The 20000-nt window shown below is 30.6% G+C and overlaps 1 long non-coding RNA gene across 5 annotated transcripts in view; it reads left to right on the top strand.

Moving 5' to 3' along the window:
* The window catches only part of LOC145259861 (uncharacterized), a 203501-nt gene that overhangs the window by 132954 nt on the left and 50547 nt on the right, over positions 1-20000 (top strand). The window lies entirely within an intron of this gene.

Consider the following 20000-nt stretch of genomic DNA (forward strand, 5'->3'; position numbering starts at 1 on the left):
GGAGTATCCAGCTTCGTGCTGTTACTTTAGGTAACATCACTTGGAGAAGGTGCACCATTTTCTATTTTATTCGAGTATTCGTGATCATTTGTGTCACATCCCCTGCTTTGTTCAACATTGATTTTATTCGAAACTATGATATATCTAAGGATAGAAAATAAGCGAGAATGTATTTGAGAATTAAAAATAATTAGCACATTTATTATTTCATAAATACTCTTATGGAATTTACTTTCTGATCTTTTCTCTGGTAGTTTTGTTGCAGCTCGCTGATCTCCATCGTTGGTATAGTGTTTTTTTCTCAATTCCCCATTTTAATATTTTATTGTAATATAGCTGCTTATTCCAGTAGCTTCTTTCCAAGAACTGCAGATTGTAGAACTTCTACTTCTACTATTAGCCTCGGTCATTTTAAGACAAGTGTCAATAGGCACTACCTGCTTTTACGATAATTATTTTGTCCTTCTTAGTTCTTTAAATAAAGTGGATTCACGCTTCCTCTGGAGAGATTTCCATAAAATAAGATAAGACACATAATATTTAAGGATTTTTATTTTTATATTTACATTTAGCCTTCTGATTTGTGAGTAGTATTTCCTACCGGTGGCGCTTTTTATTTTAACCTTAACGGCGTTACCTCTTTGTAAAGCAGTTTTAATCTCATATGTAATGTGACGTATTTCACCCTTGCCAAACTTATGGTTGTAAATTAGTTTAAACGGCATTAAATATTTATTTATATATACATCTTAGTACCAGATATGTATTATTAAACTACCTTACTTTGGCAGCTCTATACTGCTTCGAAAATTTCACCAGTTGAAATTCTTTAATCTAAACAAATAACTAATAACCGTAACTTTCATAAGTGTCTCACAAATACAAAACTAAACTGTCCAGTTTATTCGCATGCATCGACCAAATATTATTTTGATAATCTTGCTACAAATTTATATCGCTTATAAATAAATATGTAATGGAATTAAATCAAGAAGAAATCAATTTGCCTGAGCATGTGTGAGGGGTAGATAAACTTACAATTTAGTTGTTCAAAATCCAGTTCTATGAATAAACACTGAAAACCAAATGAGGGATGAAGGGAGGATAGAAAGAAAGAAAGAAAGAAAGAGGGAGAGAAAAGACGGTGAATATAATCTCGTTCGATTTTTCTTTTTCCTTTTGCCTGTTGGTAAGAATTCTAGCGAGAGATGGTAAGACAAGTTGTTAGTAAATTGTCCATTTTTTATTGAATCTCTTTAATCGATAACTTTATATATAAAAACAGAAGAGAACAATGAATTCCTATTTTATACCTATTAACGTTATCAGGGCAGGAGCTGCTAAAAACAGCCTATTCTGCCTTAACAGAGTACAAAATAGACTCCGTGGCTTAGTGGGGGATGCCCTTTTCTCTACCCTGCAACCTCTCTCCCACAGAAGAGACGTTGCGAGCCTATCCTTGTTTTATCGTTATTTCAATGGCAGGTGCTCGGCTGAATTCCAATCTCTGGTCCCCCCTCGCCAATCTTTCACGAAAAACAACCGTCTATCTGAGTCCACTGTGAAAAATTTCCCCCACTCTACATCTGTGCCTAAATCAAAACCTGGATTCCATGAACAAAGCTTCTTTCTTAGAACTGCACGCCTGTGGAACTCTGTTCCGTCTGCCTGCTTCCCACCGGACTACAACTTGGATGTCTTCAAGTCCAACGTTTACAAATTCCTAATGAACCGCCCCCTTAAGTAAGCACTTCATCAAATCTCCACACTAACGTAATGTACTTGCAATAACCCTTATCCCTGAGTGGCTTCCGGGCTTTGATAAGTGGTGATCACTGTGTAAAAAAAATGTATTATGAAGTACTAAAAATAACTATGCAAAATGGAGAATTGAACATTTGGTCGTCCATCTATATAATATAGATATCAAATTTAGATCTTGTATTAATGATAAAATAAAAAGAATTTGTTTTGATTTGTGTATAAAAATGAAAAAAAAATTTTTTTAATCTTTCGCATTTATTGATTCAGATAAATAATTATTCAGTAAAATCGCATAAACAGTTTTTAGTGGATTTTTTTATCACGAAATATTAAGTTAGCGATTAAAAACAACACTAAACCTCGTTCATTATTTGGATATCTAATTTACATACGTATTTGTAGATTGTAAAATAAAAAATAGAACAAAATCACTTCCTCTAAATACTCACAGACAATCTATGAGAATGTGGTCGACTTAACATTCAATTTGAAAGGGTGAAAATGATAAATAGGAACTTGTAAGGCGTATGACAAGTACATAGAAAATCACATCTCATGAGAATAACGAAAAAATTATACAAAATGCAAATATAGAAAAAAAAAACAGCTTAATGACATGGCGACTTGAAGCTTCCTTTTGCATTAGTTGCTCCACCGAGATGGAGGAGAGGGCGTCATTTCCTCACCATTATTACTCCACTTACTCTTGATCATTATAATGATAATAATAATATTAGATAACACTTATAATGCCGAGTGTTTTGCAAAAATGCGTCAAGTATCATTTTAATGTCTTTGGTCAGGTTAAAAAAATTAAAGTTTGGAATAATGAAAAGTTTGCAAATAAACCGATCTCAAGACTACGAAATATTTTACCACGTATTTTGTGCGATCCTCTAAGTAAAGCAGAGCACTTATCAAATAGTTTTAAGTCTTATTATTTATAGATTTAAGATTATTATAGATTTAAGATTATTATAGGCATAAAAAATATTTTGTAGGTCAATTTAGTTTATATGAACTTAGAAATAATACTTGACTTAAGATTATATTAACTTAGAATTAATACCTATCTTAATATTCGTTGTATTAACTAAAGTAATTATAAGTCTTCATAATATATATATATATATATATATATATATATATATATATATATATATATATAACTACTTCATTTACTCACATAAAATTAATATACGAAAGTGTAAATTCATGCGTAAACTTTAAGTATTTACTTCAAAAGTGCTCAATATGTAGGTAGAGCTAGTTAGTAAGTTATAAAATATATATGGCGATTAAGCTACACTGAATATTCCGCGTTTCATCCACTCTAGGATTCTTCAGGCTTATGCGCATAAGCCTGAAGAATCCTAGAGTGGATGAAACGCGGAATATTCAGTGTGGCTTAATCGCCATATATATTTTATAACTAACTAACTATATATATATATATATATATATATATATATATATATATATATATATATTTATATATATATGTATATACATATATATACATATATATATATATATATGTGTGTGTGTGTGTGTGTGTGTGTGTGTGTGTGTGTGTGTGTGTGTGTGTGTGTGTGTGTCATCCATTTGTTGACAGTACTTCTCCACCGTAATGGTTTCGCCTCCATTAAAAAAAAACCTGTAACAGATGAGACCGATCGCAGACCACCAAACGGTAAGCATGACCTTCCTTTGGTACAACTCTGACTTCAGGAAGTATCGAGGAGCTTTGTCGGCGTCTAAGCACTGAGCTGAGCGTCGCCGATTTTCGTAAATAATTAACTCTTCATCGCAAGCTAACACGAAATTAATACTTCATGATAAAATAGCCACTAAAACTGTTTATGCGATTTTAACTTAACGGGTCGGGTAACTGTTTGGTAAAAGAAGGAAAGGTGATACTTCATAACGACGTTACTTTTGGTTGTCGTTCAATTCGTAAGGCATCATTTACCATTATTTTTGTCTTTCCAATCCCTCTCAAATGGTTGGAAATCGTCGTATACATTTCGTGAAATAGTGAAGCAAGTTATCGAACAGAATCGCTGTCAATATCTGATTGCTGATCACTACGCCCATCATCTCGTCACCGCCACAAAATGTTTTAAACCATAAATTTGCTGTGCGTTCAGTAATGGTACTCGGTAAAATACTTCGTTGATATCTCAAACTGGTTCAGCTGCTTTTCGGCCTAGCTTGAATTAAAATAAGAAAAGTACACTCACACATTCTATATATAGAGAAATTATATATTTATATAAAATGCTAAAATTAATTTTGAAATATTCAAAGTTATCAATTTATTATATTTTTTACTAGAAGATATTTTCAAGTTTTAACAACTAGTCTGTTTCTTTTCTAAGTTTAATCTTAACCATATAACTTTTCGTACTCGCATATATATATGTGTATGTGTGTGTGTGTGTATATATATATATAATGTAAACTGCTAATCAAATTTATAACAGGAATTCTATTTCTCTTTTGATAGGTCGAAATGCCTTGGTTTTGCTTTAGTAATGAATTGTCGTGTGTATTTTTACGAATCTCTGTTCAAATTTATCCCATATTCCATGAATTAATCATTATCATGGTGAATTATATACCAAGAAAAGTTTTCTATGTCTTGGCCAATATTTTTTGTTCTTTTTAATTCAGTTTTTAATTAAATCCATAAGTCAAACAATAATTGATTCACTATTAATATGGAGTTTGATTCTTAGTGTTGTGAATAAGAACGAAAAGGTGTCGAAACAGTGAAATGAAATTTATATTAACAGAAAATACAAATACATGTATTGGTTGAGTGGGACGCCGCTCGACTGGAATGACAAAATAAGGTTACAGCTCACTCTCACTAACTCTCAGATGAAAACTATTGATAGTAGAAACTGGTTACCGGAAGTGACGTCAGGAATAGTCAATTGACAGATTTTATAGGGACGCCAGCTTATCATTGACTCACGACAAATTAAGGAAGGATAAATGTCTTCTCCTTATTCTTTATTTAGTGATAATTAAGCACATCATTCATGCAATACAGGATTTTTACGTAAATAATAATAAAAAAAGTAATAATAACAAAAAGTAACCGATTTTTAAGCAGGTGTGGATGCCGTAATTTTGCAAAAGTCCTTGCAAACAATGAATATTTGTTTTATTTAAAAACGAACAGGTTTAGATTTTGGTAAATTAAATGATATGTTGAAATATTTCTTTTTTTGTTACAATATTCGTAGAAAATTTAATATTTACTATAAAAAAACAATAATTATTAGGAAAAACACTTACTATTGCTATTAAAAACACATACTTACTATAAAAACCGTTTCTTTAATATAACTATACAAACGTTTTTGTGACACAGTTAATATAAAAACATTTTTTACAATCTTTCTAACACAATTACTATTACAAATATTTTTGTAATACAATCAATATAAAAACGTTTTGCAACCCAATTTCTATAAAAAATATTTCTGTAATCCAATTACTATAAAAGTATTTTTGATACACAATTAATAATTTTTGTAACACAATGATTATAAAAGATTCTTGTAACACAATGGATATAAAAATACTTTTATTACACAATTACTATAAAACTATTTTTGTAAACCCAATTATTATAAAAACGTTGTTGTGATTCTATGTCTTAATAACATTTTTTAACACAATTACTATAAAACATTATTGTAACACAATTACTAAAAATCATTTTGTAACACAATTGCCAATAAACATTTTTGTAACACTACTATAACAAATATTTAAGTAACATAATTACTATAAAACTATTTTTGTAACACAATTACTATAAAAATATTTCTTTTAACACAGTTACATGAAAATTATTTTTCTAATACAATTATTATAAAAAACATTTTTGTAACTCAATTACTATTAAAATATTTTATAAATAATTACTATAAAACATTTTTATAACACAATGACCATTACACATTTTTGTAACACAATTATTAAAATAAATTGTATCACAGTTATTTTAAAAAGATGTTTGTCACGTAACTATCATAAAATATTTTGCAACACAGTTACTATAAAAGTCTTTCTCCAACACAGTTACTATAAACTCATTTCTGTAACACAACGACTATAAAAAATTTTGTAACAGAATCAATATAAAATTATTTTGTAAAATAATGACTATAAAAGATTTTTGTAACACAATAACTATAAAAAACATCTTTGTGCTTCAATTACTATAAAAACATTTTCATAACGCAATGTCTATTAAACATTTTGTAACTCAATTACGATAACAAATATTTTGTTACACAACTACTATTAAAACATTTTAGTAAGACACTAAAATATTTTTGTAACCCAATTATTATTAAACCATTTTTGTTACAGAATTACGAAAAACATTTTTGTAACACAATTACTATAAAATATTTTGTAACACAATTATTATAAAAACATTTTTGTAACACAATTGCTATAAAAAATCTTATTTGTAACACATAAGTATTATAAAAACATTTTTTCTAATACAAAACGAACGAAAATTACATTTACGATTATAAAAAGGTAACATTTTTATGTTTTATTTGTATTTTTGTTAATATTCTCCAAAGTATGAAAAGCGTACTTGTTTATTTTTACAAAGATTTTTAGCAAGAAAGCACGATCAATTTGACATGTTTTAATCTGCCGTTAGTTACACCGATTATTGTCCAAACTGAAGATAATTAACCTTTAATTTTTGAAAACTATTTGAAATTTGTGGCTCACACAAAAGACAGCACATCTAATCTTAGATGTTAATAGAGTTAAACGAATCACAAAATGGACATATCTAAAACAGATTACATAATTTTCAATGTGTAAGACGAGTTAAACGTTCAGATTTAAATGAAATTTACATTTCTTCAAGCCAACACATAGACATAGCGGTTCAACAGTTTTTCGCACACACACACACACACAACACACACACATGTGAGAATGTGTGTGTACGAGTACACTTCTCAACCTATATTCTCCACGAATTTTAAATTTTTATTGTCCAATTTCTACTGTAAAATCGTTAACCCGTATCCTCGAGTGGCCTCTTGGCCTTGATTAGTGGCGATACCTCTGTAAATAAATTAAAAAAAAATTACAGACTTGAAAGTTGGTAATACTTGAAAGTTGGTATTCAGATATGTGGAAAACTTATGAATCAGTTTTCATCCGGAAAAGGGGTACATAAGGGGTAAAAATTTAAAAAAAATGTGTACTAAGGGGCTCATCGGATTTTTATCTGTCTATGAAATTTTTCACAACTGCACATGCACAAAATTGTAACATTATGTTAGGAATAAGTATGTTTGAAAACACTTATTAACGATCATGTCAAGCTGACCTAATAATTATCGTACTTGACTCATTGTCTTTAGGTTTTGTTTACGTTCTCAGTTCGAATATTGTTTTTTGCTTACACGAACTGTATTGTTTAAAACACAACAACATAATATTCGCATTCATATACTCGAGGTTCTTTCTATTTGTTACTTCATTTATTTAAGAAATTTAACTTTACGTTTATTACTGGGTAACACAAGCTTCTAATATGCCTAAAAATGAGAATATATGAGGACACACCTACTAACCTAAATAATCAACGAATTATTGATCTACAGACTTGAAAATTACTATATAGGGTATTCAGACATGTGAAAATATTTTAATCGGTATTCATCCAAAAACAAGTGCTGCCAAGGGGACAAAATTGAAAAATTGGTACGTGGGAATTTTTTTTCCGTCTGTCAACTGCTTCACGAATGCGTATGCGTGAATCGTTCACCTAAAGCCCATGTCATGGTGGGTTAATTGTTATCATACTTGACCCCGCTGTCATTAGGTTTTGGTTTCGATCACAGCTCGAGTAATTCTTTTTCTTACTTACAAGAAATGAACCGTGTAGAACAAACATAATATTCGAATGCACATATCTCAGTTTCTGTATGAGTTAAAATATCATATTTATGCGTACTTACAAACATGCAACGCTGGACGGCCTTCTAGTATATATATATATATATATATATATATATATATATATAAACTATGAAGACTTTCTCCATCTAAAACTATATTAATAACAAAACTTTTAATTTTAAAAATAGTTTTCGTGTAAGTCAATATATATATATACACACACACATATATATATATATATATATATATATATATATATGCGTTTGCGTGCCTATATGTGTGTCAGTATGTATAATATAATGCTCGATACATGGGCAGAGTCTAATAACAATAATATGTAATTATTGTAAGACTAGTTTGATTTCTTCTCAATGATTAATATTTTCGAGTAAAACAATTTTTTAATTGCAATTTGCTTGCATAAATTATATTTCCTGGGACATATATATAATAACGTATATAAAGGGATACGTTTTGAATGCTAAAAACAATGATTTTTTTTTTAAATAAACAAATTTATATCAGATATATTTCGATGCTCCACATCTTTATTAATGAAGAGTTTGTCTTTTTTCTTTTTCTTGAGTGCATGGTGGAATTCTGTTGTTAGTTCGTTGGTCCTGACAATGGCTTGTTATTTAAAAATAAATAAAATAAAAACCGTTGCCAGCAGGTGTGTCGCGTTAGAAACGTAAAATTAAAATAATTGAAGAAAACCTTTTTTCTTCCTTACCTGCAATTGTAGCGTTGTGTGTTTATTGAAAATTGAAAAATATTACGTATATAAATGGATACGTTTGAAGGCTAAAACAACGCATCGAAGAGTAATTCCCGCTGATGTTTGTTTTTATTTTCTTATAACAATAACAGTCTTTTACGCACGATTCCACCATGCAGTCAAGAACAAAAAGTCAGATTCCTGATTTATAAGGATGTGCAGCATCGAAATATATAATATATGAAAATAAATTTGTTTATTAAAAAAATGTCTTTTTTAGCCTTCAAAACGTATCCATTTATATACGTACATTTAATACAAGCCGCTTCAAGTGTAGGTAAAGAAAAAAGATTTTCTTTCATTATATATATGTGTGTGTATGTATTTATGTATGTATGTACGTATATGTATATATTCGTGTGTATGTATGTATATGTATATGTATATATGCATATGTGTGTATGCGTATAAGTGCATATATATGTATGTGTAGCTATATGTAGGTAACTTTATGTGTATGTATGTATATGTGCATACATGTGTACGTACATGTATGCCAATATGTATGCATGTGTGTATGTATTTGTATATGTTTGTATATATGTGTATGCATATGTATGTATATGTGTGTGCATGTGTGTATGTATATGTTTGCATATGTTTGTATGTATGTGTTATATGTATTGTGTATGTATGTATGGATGGATGGATGTGTGCATGTGTGTATGTTTATGGGTATTATGTGTATGTATGTGTGTATATGTATATATATATAAGTATGTATGCTAAGGACCGTCTTCAATGTCATGTCTGCTTGAGCGTGTGAATTCGCTGGCAGGACTAAAAGAAAAAAGTTATCTTCGGCTCATAGACTTTCAGTGACTGAAGGAGTGGCACTCGTCTGACAAGACGTTGCAATCATCATCATCATGTATGTAGGTATGTATACCGCATAATCATGTTGGCACACCAATTCTCGTCAGATCACCGAATTAAGCAACGATGAGTTTGCTAGTTCCAGATTGGAAAAATTCTCGCGCATGCACCCTCCCATTGAGTATCTATAATCTGTCAAAACTGAAGAGAGCTACCAAATATAAACACATAAACACACATACACACACATATATGCATATGTAGTAGCTTACTCATATATATATATTGTGATAGTGAGAAATATGTGTGTATGTATATTGAAACAATTCATCGTATATTGAAATATTAAGGAATATATACAGATATATATGTGTATGTATATATATATATATATATATATATATATATATATATATATATATATATATATATATGTTTGTGTGTGTATGTGCCCGCATGTGTGTCTGCTTATGATTGAGTGCGCGTGTGTAGATAGAGAAATACAGCGAAAGAGAGAGAAAGAGAAAGATAAGAGCAAACGTTATATATATATATATACATACATATATATATATATATATATATATATATATATATATATATATATATAATTATAAAACTCAAATGTAACCACGGTTTACAACATCCGGTTGCGCATGCGCGCCTGGCCTGCGCACTGAAATATTAACGTTATACTTTCGAAAATATTATTTAACATGGGAAGAGTTGGCTTTATAATAACTTAAACGTAATTCAGAAATGAACGATGTAAAAAAATATAAGCAGACAGTATTATCAAGTGTTTGTTTGGATGATTTAAATGCGAAAAAAAAGCAATTGGGCCGCTGAAATATTAACGTTATTATTTCGAAATTATTATTTAACATGGGAAAAGTGGGGTTTCAATTAACTTAAACGTAATACAGAAATGAACGATGTAAAAAAAAAGCAGATATATCAAATTTTGAATTTAACTATAATATGGTATCTGTTCAGTGCACATTTACCTATAAGTATGGCCAACCACTTATAATTCAATAACTGTAATTTTTTTTCAAACATAATCAATTATAATAAACAGAACGTCTCACAGAAATCTATCTATATTCTTTTTTTGTTTTAATATACTTTCATAGAAATGCAAACCCTATTTTAATATACTTTCATAGAAATGCAAACCCTATTTTCTTTACGTCAAAAGTGTCACGCTCATACATGAATTCGATAGCTAATATAACATACTGACCCAACGGGTCACGGGCAGTCTAGTCTAGTATATATATATATATATATATATATATATATATATATATATATATATAAGTATGTGATAAAGTGAGAGAACGAGAGAGGGGGAGACATTCACATTTGATGATTGTAGACAGACGCATCACAGTTTCTGACCTGGCATTCATTGAACCACTGCTTTAACGATTGCAAGGCGGGTACCTGTCGGTCAAGTTTTTTTTTAATATATTTGGCTATTTTCTTCAAACTCAGTTTATTATACATTAAAACCAAATATACATAAGCCAGATCTGATTTGTTTACTTAAAAAGTATAGCTTGTCGCAGACTGCTAATCCTCACGTTCTTTTAATTATAAACAATTCCTTACATTAAGCAAGCAGAGGGTACGAATGTTTGTAGGAGAAACGTTTATGGTATAAGCTAAAGATTATTACACGGAATTAAATATGTCGACGAGTGTTCTTCCTTCGTTAAAATTGACGGACAATTTATTCTTCTGTGTGTTCGCACTAACATTGATAAAATGAAATGAAACCTCTACAACAGGTATCTTGAGATAAAATAAAAAAGCAAAAAAAAAAATAGTAATCTGCATAAGAACCGAGAGAGAACAGGGGATTGTCTGACTTGTTATTTTCTGCTGTGATTCCACATAATAAATTAGATTCATTTGCCCAGAAATTTTTTACTCGTTCAATTTTGTTTCACACACACACACACACACACACACACACACACACACACACACACACACACACACACACACACATATATGTATATATTTATAATTGTAAAATGTATATATATAAACATTCGTTAGAGCTTCATAAGGTATGCTAATGTTTTCCTCAATAGTTTTAAATAACTTACGATCTCCGTAGGTGATAATCGCTTTTCACTTTAAAAGTATATATTTACAAATAAAATAAAATAAAATAAAATGGACTTTAAAGTGAAAAGCTAGTATCGCGTGAGGAGATTGTTTATTATTCATAACTATTGACCGAAACATTATCATTACTCGTATAATTATACTTTACTTACCAGCATCATAGATGCTTTCCGTACTATATTACGATGTGAGATAACACTCTGTACCGTCGACGCAGCAGGAGCACTAGTTGTGTGCAGTGCGTACGACTATCCATAACGGGCACCACCAGATTGTAAGTCCCGCTTACTCTTTATCTTTTGGTTCACATATTCTTCTTACGCCTAATCCGTGTTCCGTGTTTTCCTTCCGTGGTCTCAACTTTGGATTTTCAATAAAATTGATATCAAAATATTTATATAAAAAAGACAAAGCAGATCTTTGTCTATTTTAATTTCAATTTACATTTACTCATCAAATTCATTGGCTTCTTTTATCTTTGAATAGATTTAGCCTGGAATTATGCATTGTTCTTTTGAAAGATACGTAATATAAAATTTATTTACATGAAAACAGTTGAAGATAAATATCGATATCGATGGCTTTATTATCTGATGCGCCTTCACATAGCAAGACAAAAAGCCGCGAGAGGATAAGGGTTAATGCAATGGATCGTTACTCAGATGAATTATGCGACGATTGAAAATGATGAATTGAATGTGCAAAGCTTAATTATTTATGGAGATGTTTTAGGGTATATGTAATGTTTGGACCCTTTGGCTATGATCATAGCATAGTATCTGTGTTAACTGCGACAAGCAGGAGCAAGGGTCAAAACATTATTATTATTATTATTAATTGGTTTGATTTGACGGCGGGTCGCTGGATCGATTATTATGATTAGAAAAATAGACAATTAGATTTGGAAAAGTGATTGACAGCTGAAATAATAAACAAAAAAAATACAGCAAAACATAATTTTTGGTTTGGATGAACAAATAATCAGATTTATATATATATTAAGCAAATGATGAAGGTTCACATACTGCTTTTCTCTCCTTATATTGCTCGATCCCATTGGACCGGAGATCGACTTCTCTTTGGGCTACTGCACTGTCCGAAAAAAAAACAATTTCATTATTTCAGCTGTTTATAACCCTTTCCAATCGGATTATATGCATCCCAACGCTGGACTTAATTTTGGACTTCATTCTCTCTAAAGAACAATTTTCGCATTTCGGATCAATTTGGAATATTATGCGCGGTTTATCTTTTTATATTTTTTTAAATATCCAACATTTTTTTTCTTTCTCTTATGTATATATATATATATATATATATATATATATATATATATATATATATATATATATATATATATATATACATATATATATTACAGGTGAGCAAATATATATATATATATATATATATATATATATATATATATATATATATTATAGGTTAGCAAAAAATGGGCTAAACAAATTTTATACATTTTCTTGCACTTAACCCTATATTGAACAAAGAGTAATTGAACAAGGAAACTTAAACGAAACTAATAACATAAAACAAGACATTTACTTTAATAAATGCCTAGGATTGAATCGCATTCCCTTTTTATGTCTTCATAGGATCAATCCTTTTAGACATGCTCTCAACCAAAGTGGAACACTGTGAAGATGAGATTCTATTTCATTCGCTTTGCCCAGCTTACTACAGTTTGTCATTGTTCTCAAAAGTTCTTTCGGCCAATGCACGAGATATTATGGACCAAATATTATCGATTAGGTTTAAATCAGGGCTTCGACCTGACCAAAATATCACATTTTTGTGACTTTGGCAGTGTGTGCAGGGGCATTATCATGTTGGAAAATAATGTTCTTCTGTTTCTATCATTCGAATGTATTCCTTTGTATTGATTGACTTCTCACGTGTAATAAGTTCCCCAACTCCTGCTGAAGTAAGTTCCTCATACCATTATCCCCCAATCCCATGTTTAACTATAGCTTTTATGCACTTTGCGAAAATCATGCTCCAGTTCTTCGATTGCACTGTTCAGGAGAATCGGGAGCATCACTAACAAGACAAAATCTTGATTCTATCTAACCGTAAAACATTCCTGAACCAGTTAGTATCTTTCTTGTCATAACACGCGAAAATCTATTTTCATTATTAATGTTATTTTTAGATAAAAATGGCTTAATTGCACGCATTTTAGGGGAAAATCCTATTTCTTTCATTCGTCTAGATATTGTATATCAAGAAAGAGAATTTCCAGCCCCTGTTTTAAATCTTTGCTATTATCAACATAAGTTTTCTTTCAATCCTTCAAAACAGTTAACTTAAGACTGTGGTCGTCCTTCAAAGTGGATGCTATAGGGCGACCAGGTCCAGATTTCCTTTTTACCAACGGTTCGACTTCGAACCTTTGACCAAGTTGCTTCACTACAGAAAGAGATGTTTTCACTTTTTCATTTCTTAAAATATCAAAAATCTGCTTGTAAGCCATTTTGGATTGCAATTCGGTGTTTTATATCCATGCCAAGATGTGGTCTTTCAATTTTAAAGATTAATTTAATTTTTTCATTTATCATTATATGCTATAATAATAATAATGATCTCCAAAATAGAAATGTTCAGTTAAAATAAACAAAAATTCATCGAAAAATATTGAAAAATCGATTTGTTTCTTTCTTTCATTATTGGCCCATTTTTTTGTTTGCTCATCAGTGTATATATATATATATATATATATATATATATATATATATATATATATATATATATATATATATATATATATATATTGTAATAATAAAAAACTAAAAGTTTTAAAACTAATTCTACCTTAATTTTACTCAATTCGTGTTTATCCGTTCCGCCCGTGTATTTTACTGCTTTTAAGAAATTATGAAATTACGTTTTCAGTTTAAAAAAATATTCAGAAAGAATTTAACGTGGTTAATATAATAGTGCACAATGGTACATAGAACTATTCATCTTTTGTTTTTTATTTAAAGAAACATATGTAAAAGTGACATTGATATTATGGCGATATTTCAATCGGTAGGCATGACTGCCACCCTGTTTTCCAAGAAATTAAATACAAATACAACTGTGTTGTTTTTTGTGAAAAATAGCTTGATGAATGACGACCGAATTATTGTACTGGCAGTGTCGTTTTTATGTGTTTGCATATATATAAATATAATATAATATTTTTTAAATACCTAGAGATACTAGTGTGTCATCCTTTCGGAATCATCAATGCAGGGTGTCACAATTAGCGCCGGTCAGGAGATTCGAACTCGAAACAAGCCATCTTTGACCCCATTAGCAAGGAACAAACCCACACGGCCAATTCAACCGAGAGAAATATTGTTTAAATTTAAACAATATTTTTTTTAATGTCAAGACGTCTGGCCGGACTGATCTAATGATTATAACATAATATCCACATGCGAGCCTAAGTGACCGTTTTTAATTTTAACTGTAAAAAGCTCAACCGAGTTCATAAAGGGGCTGACATGAATGTTACTATAATAATTTCTAACCACCTACAGACTCTAGTATTTCATCCCTTCTGGATCATCAGTGCAGGGGGGTCACAATTACCGCCGGTCAGTGTATATATATATATATATATATATATATATATATATATATATATATATATATATATATATATATATATATATATATATATATATATTGCGTAAAAATCCTGAAGATGTCCATTGCAATAGGGACGAAACGTTGATCATTTCATAAATTCATTCTGGTTTTTATTTTTTCAAAACAATATATATATATATATATATATATATATATATATATATATATATATATATATATATTGTCACTTCTTGACAGAAGAGAAGAAGACCATCTTTCACTTTCTTTATATATATATATATATATATATATATATATATATATATATATATATATATATATACCATAAAAAAGAATCCTTTTTAGGAAATTAAAAATAAGCGGTCAAATTTAGAGCAATGCAATACTACAACACCAGTCGTTGAATACTATTTTACTGTTTACGTTTTATACTCTCTTAAACGTTATTAATATAGCCTCATCACCCTTACTTATTGTGCTAATTACCGGTAGCATTGTGTGTGTGTGCATTCAGCAGTAACCTACATTCAGGGTTTAACCGGCTTCCTCCGAAGGAGGAAGTTTCATGGGAGTATGAAATTCATAAGCGGTCCCAAGTCGCATGTATATCCCCGTTAGGGGAGATGACGACGTTAGGTTTTTGCAACTTTTTGCAGGGAGGTGTCGACGGCCTCCTACATACAGCACCTTTACTTCCCAAATTGGTCACCAATTTTAGTAATGACGAGGCTCAACGTTGCTTAACTTCGGTGATCTGACGGGAACCGATGTGTCAACGTGATTATGCCGTATATGGGGCATTGGGGTTAAATACAAGCCTACAGATTAGATGTTGACCTTGTGACTGATTCGACTAGCAGTAACTATCATATCCTACACTGCTGAAAACGCGAGTTTCATATACGTTTATCTGTAAGTGAACAATAAGTATTACGATTTATTTTCAAATATTATCGTTATATATATATATATATATATATGTATATATATAAATATATATATATATATAATTTAAAGGAGATTAGAACAATAGTCTAAAGAGCAGAATGTATTTTAATGTAATAGTAAAATTACTAGTTTAATTAAAATACAGGGAAAGAAAAAGTGCTCTTTGTAATTTAGATATATAATAAGCTCGATAGGTAAATATCCTAGAGCTATATATATATATCACATTACTAAATATATATATATATATATATATATATATATATATATATATATATACATATATATGTAAACTATTGTTATCTTTTCGGCTTTTGAATATTCATCACTTTTGTTAGACGTAACGAGATTGGAAAACCAGACGCTGAATGTTAGCATCTGGTGCATTAAAGTCTCAACTTGATGTGTAAGAAATAATAAGTTATTAGATTAAATCATTTATTTGTTAACATTTTTCACGCTACTGATAACCGAACGGCTTCAATTTCTTTAATGTAACAACTTTGCTTTATGCTTAAATCGAAAGCATCATTCGTTTAACCAGACTGCCTCACGTTTGCATTTCCACGAATACAATATTTTTGGAAAAAAAACACACAAAATCGTAATGCAAATGGACAAAAGACGATGGGGGAGAAGTAATAGTTACCTTTAATCAATGTAAACAAACTGATACCCCATCTAAAAAGTATACAATATATGTTCAAACAGAACATTTTAATCTGAAAACGAGGTGCTTACGCGATTAACGGTTCTAAATACACGAAACATTAATCAATAACGATTTTCGAATTCACTCTCTAAAAGTTTTATTACTGATTTTTATCTGAAACAATAAAATAAATATAAATGGTCAATAAAACATGTTTTACACTTGGCCAAATGTTGTTACGTACGTAAAACTATTTATTATACTGAGTGAAATGATCCAATCAAATTTAAAACGAATAACAGTTAATTTATAAAAAAAAAGGCATTTAAAATATTTTATGTAAATTAGATGTTCACTCATTAAAAGCATCGCAAGAATCGTATTTAAAATCTATTTTTGTGTAATGTAATTGTGATGTCGGAATGATTACATATGACGTTAGCTTTCGATGTTTGATTCGAACTAGCCTAATTTTTGTTCATCTAATACTATACGACCAGGAAGTCTGCGGATATTTGCTTCCTGGCCTGAAATGCAGCAAAATTAATGTTTTTTTAAAAATATTATTTCCCGTTGCAAAACTAAATCATACTCTTCAAAGCACCGAAGCAGAATCCAGTTCTTCACAAAACGAACAAGTACTCGTCTAGCTTTAACGACTATCACTAATTTCTTTTATTTTCTATCAGTGCCTAAAACTAAACGAATATTCCATAATTAAGGTTTGATTTCTAGAGCTTTCCGTCGGTGAAATACAACACTGTGGCGCTGCTTCTCGGTTAACTATAACACGTTCGTTTTTAATCTAATGTAAATAACACCTTGTTTAGTCATCATCTTAAATAAGAACACCCTAACCCTAACCCTAAACAAGTTGCACCATTACTGATCATCACGGTGTTGCCCCACAATCTACTCGATATAGATTGTAATTGAGTGAGTCTTGGGCCTTCATTACACGGGATCACTCAGAAAACGTACAAATAATGAATATTACGTAAGTCAAGAGCGATCACTGATTGCATACGGATGACTAAATAGACGAAGCGTAGCATCGTAACTGATATTATTGTTTTTCCTATCCAAAACATCAAACGGTAGAATGGAGGTTTCCATGCAATTATACTAAATTCTTTCACTTGAGGTCTCCCAATATATATATATATATATATATATATATATATATATATATATATATATATATATATATATATATATATCAATAAAAGTGAAAGTGTCTGTCTGTCTGTGTATGTGTGTCTGTGTGCATTTTCCAACGCAATAGCTCTGACAATTTTAAGTCTACAGACTAGAAATTTGATATACAGGGTACTGAGATTTGGGAAAATCTCGTATATCCGTTTCCGGCAGAAATTTGGCAGTTAAGGGGTCTAAGTTCAACATTTTGTCCTTTGAGAACTCTACTTCTCCGCCAATTTTTGGTATAAACACTTGAAATTTTAGATATAGGTTCCTTGGACATGGATCTAACTTAATAACTTGATTTGAGCTCAAAACAATAAATGCTTAGGGGTTATAATAGGGATTAGAGTTTAAAAAAATGACCCCTGCGGTCACTACCAAATTACTCAGATAATATCTAGTCTAAACATTTGAAATTTTGCATAAAGGGTAATCAAGGATAGGGCAACCCTTTATATCGGTTTGGGTCCAAAATTTGAGCTATCAATGTATAAATGTATGTATGTATGTTTGCATGTCTGCCGAAAACTTTCGACAGAGCCACCATATTTTCACAAAATCAGTATCGTTCTGAAGTTTGACACTTCAGACGAAAAATACTGAAAACTTGGCTAAAAACATTTATTTCTTCACCCTCAACTAGCCACTTTTCTACAGGGGGAAGTCGCTTTTTTCACCGATATTTTCGAAAGTCATCCTCTCTTTTCGAGTGTCTAGCCTTAATTGAAACCTACGTCACTCCCAGTTTTACGGTTGTCGTAACAGCGAAGCCGTCGCGTTTTTTCCGCGTTCTTTTCCTCCTTCACGGTACGGGTTCGGGCCTGACTTCCTACTACCATTTTTTTTTTTTTTTGCTTAACGTACACCTCCAAACACCCGGGAAACCCAGGGCTGAAATGCTAGTATATATATATACATACACACACACACACACACACACACACGCACATATATATATGTTATTTTATTCCGCCCGAATGGATCAGAGAAGGTTACAAATGATGAATAAACTTACCCATTCCTGACCTTGAAGTTTTGTCTCTATGTTGCAGATATTGAGGGTATAAGATACTAATAAAGCTACCTCTTTATCAAACGTTCGTCAAAAGTTATGTTAACCTATTTGATTCAGTCAATAAACAAAATATTTAAAAAGCGAGCTTGCCTCTGCTTTATAGTTATTCTCATGGTAAATGCTCAGCTGAGCTCCAATCTATAGTCGGCCCCTCGCCAAACTTTCACGAAAAACACTCATCTAGCCAAAACCACTATCAATAATTTCCCACACTCTCTATCTGTGCCTAAACCTAAATGCAGATTTCATGAACAAAGTTTCTTTCTCAGAACTGCACGCCTGTGGAACTATCTTCCGATTGCCTGCTTTCCAACTGACTAAAATCTGATTGTCTCCAAGTCCAACATAAACAAGTTCTTGATGAATCGCCCCCCTAAGTAATCCAATGGACAAAATTCCCACTACTTATGTTTACTACGCTATAATCACATTGAAAAATGCATACCCATTAACCCTTATCCGCGAGTGGTTTCCGGGTCTTGATAAGTGGTGATTCCTGTGTAAAAAAAAAAAAAAGGAAAAGGGCACCAAATTTTTTTCCGTTTTTTTCGTTAAAAAGTCAGTCATTTTCGATATATATATATATATATATATATATATATATATATATATATATATATATATATATATATATATATATATATATATATATATATATATATAAAGACCACACTGGAAACACTCCAGTCAAAGCAATAAATACTTAGTTCTAACACCATAATATAGGCGTAACTCACCCACCCATTTCGATGCTTTTTCTTTCTTTTTCTTCCTTTTCACCCCTATTCCATTTCTTTGTCACACTCCTTCCTCCTAACCCTAACCATCACAAATTTAGCACCCCTTCATTTTTCAGGGTATACGTCACTCTCAGATTTTATTTATATATACAAAATGAATGAACATTGATTTTAATTTCAGTGCCGTTTATTTTTTTCGGTCGGATAAGATGACTCTCTTTAAATTAAGAATCCACTGGAATATGTATGCACATATCTAAACAATAATGGTTTCATAATAGAAATACTGCATATATATAT

This window comes from Euprymna scolopes, chromosome 35 (assembly GCF_053919585.1).
Source record: "Euprymna scolopes isolate OS-2025 chromosome 35, ASM5391958v1, whole genome shotgun sequence".
Taxonomy (NCBI): Eukaryota; Metazoa; Mollusca; class Cephalopoda; order Sepiida; family Sepiolidae; genus Euprymna; species Euprymna scolopes.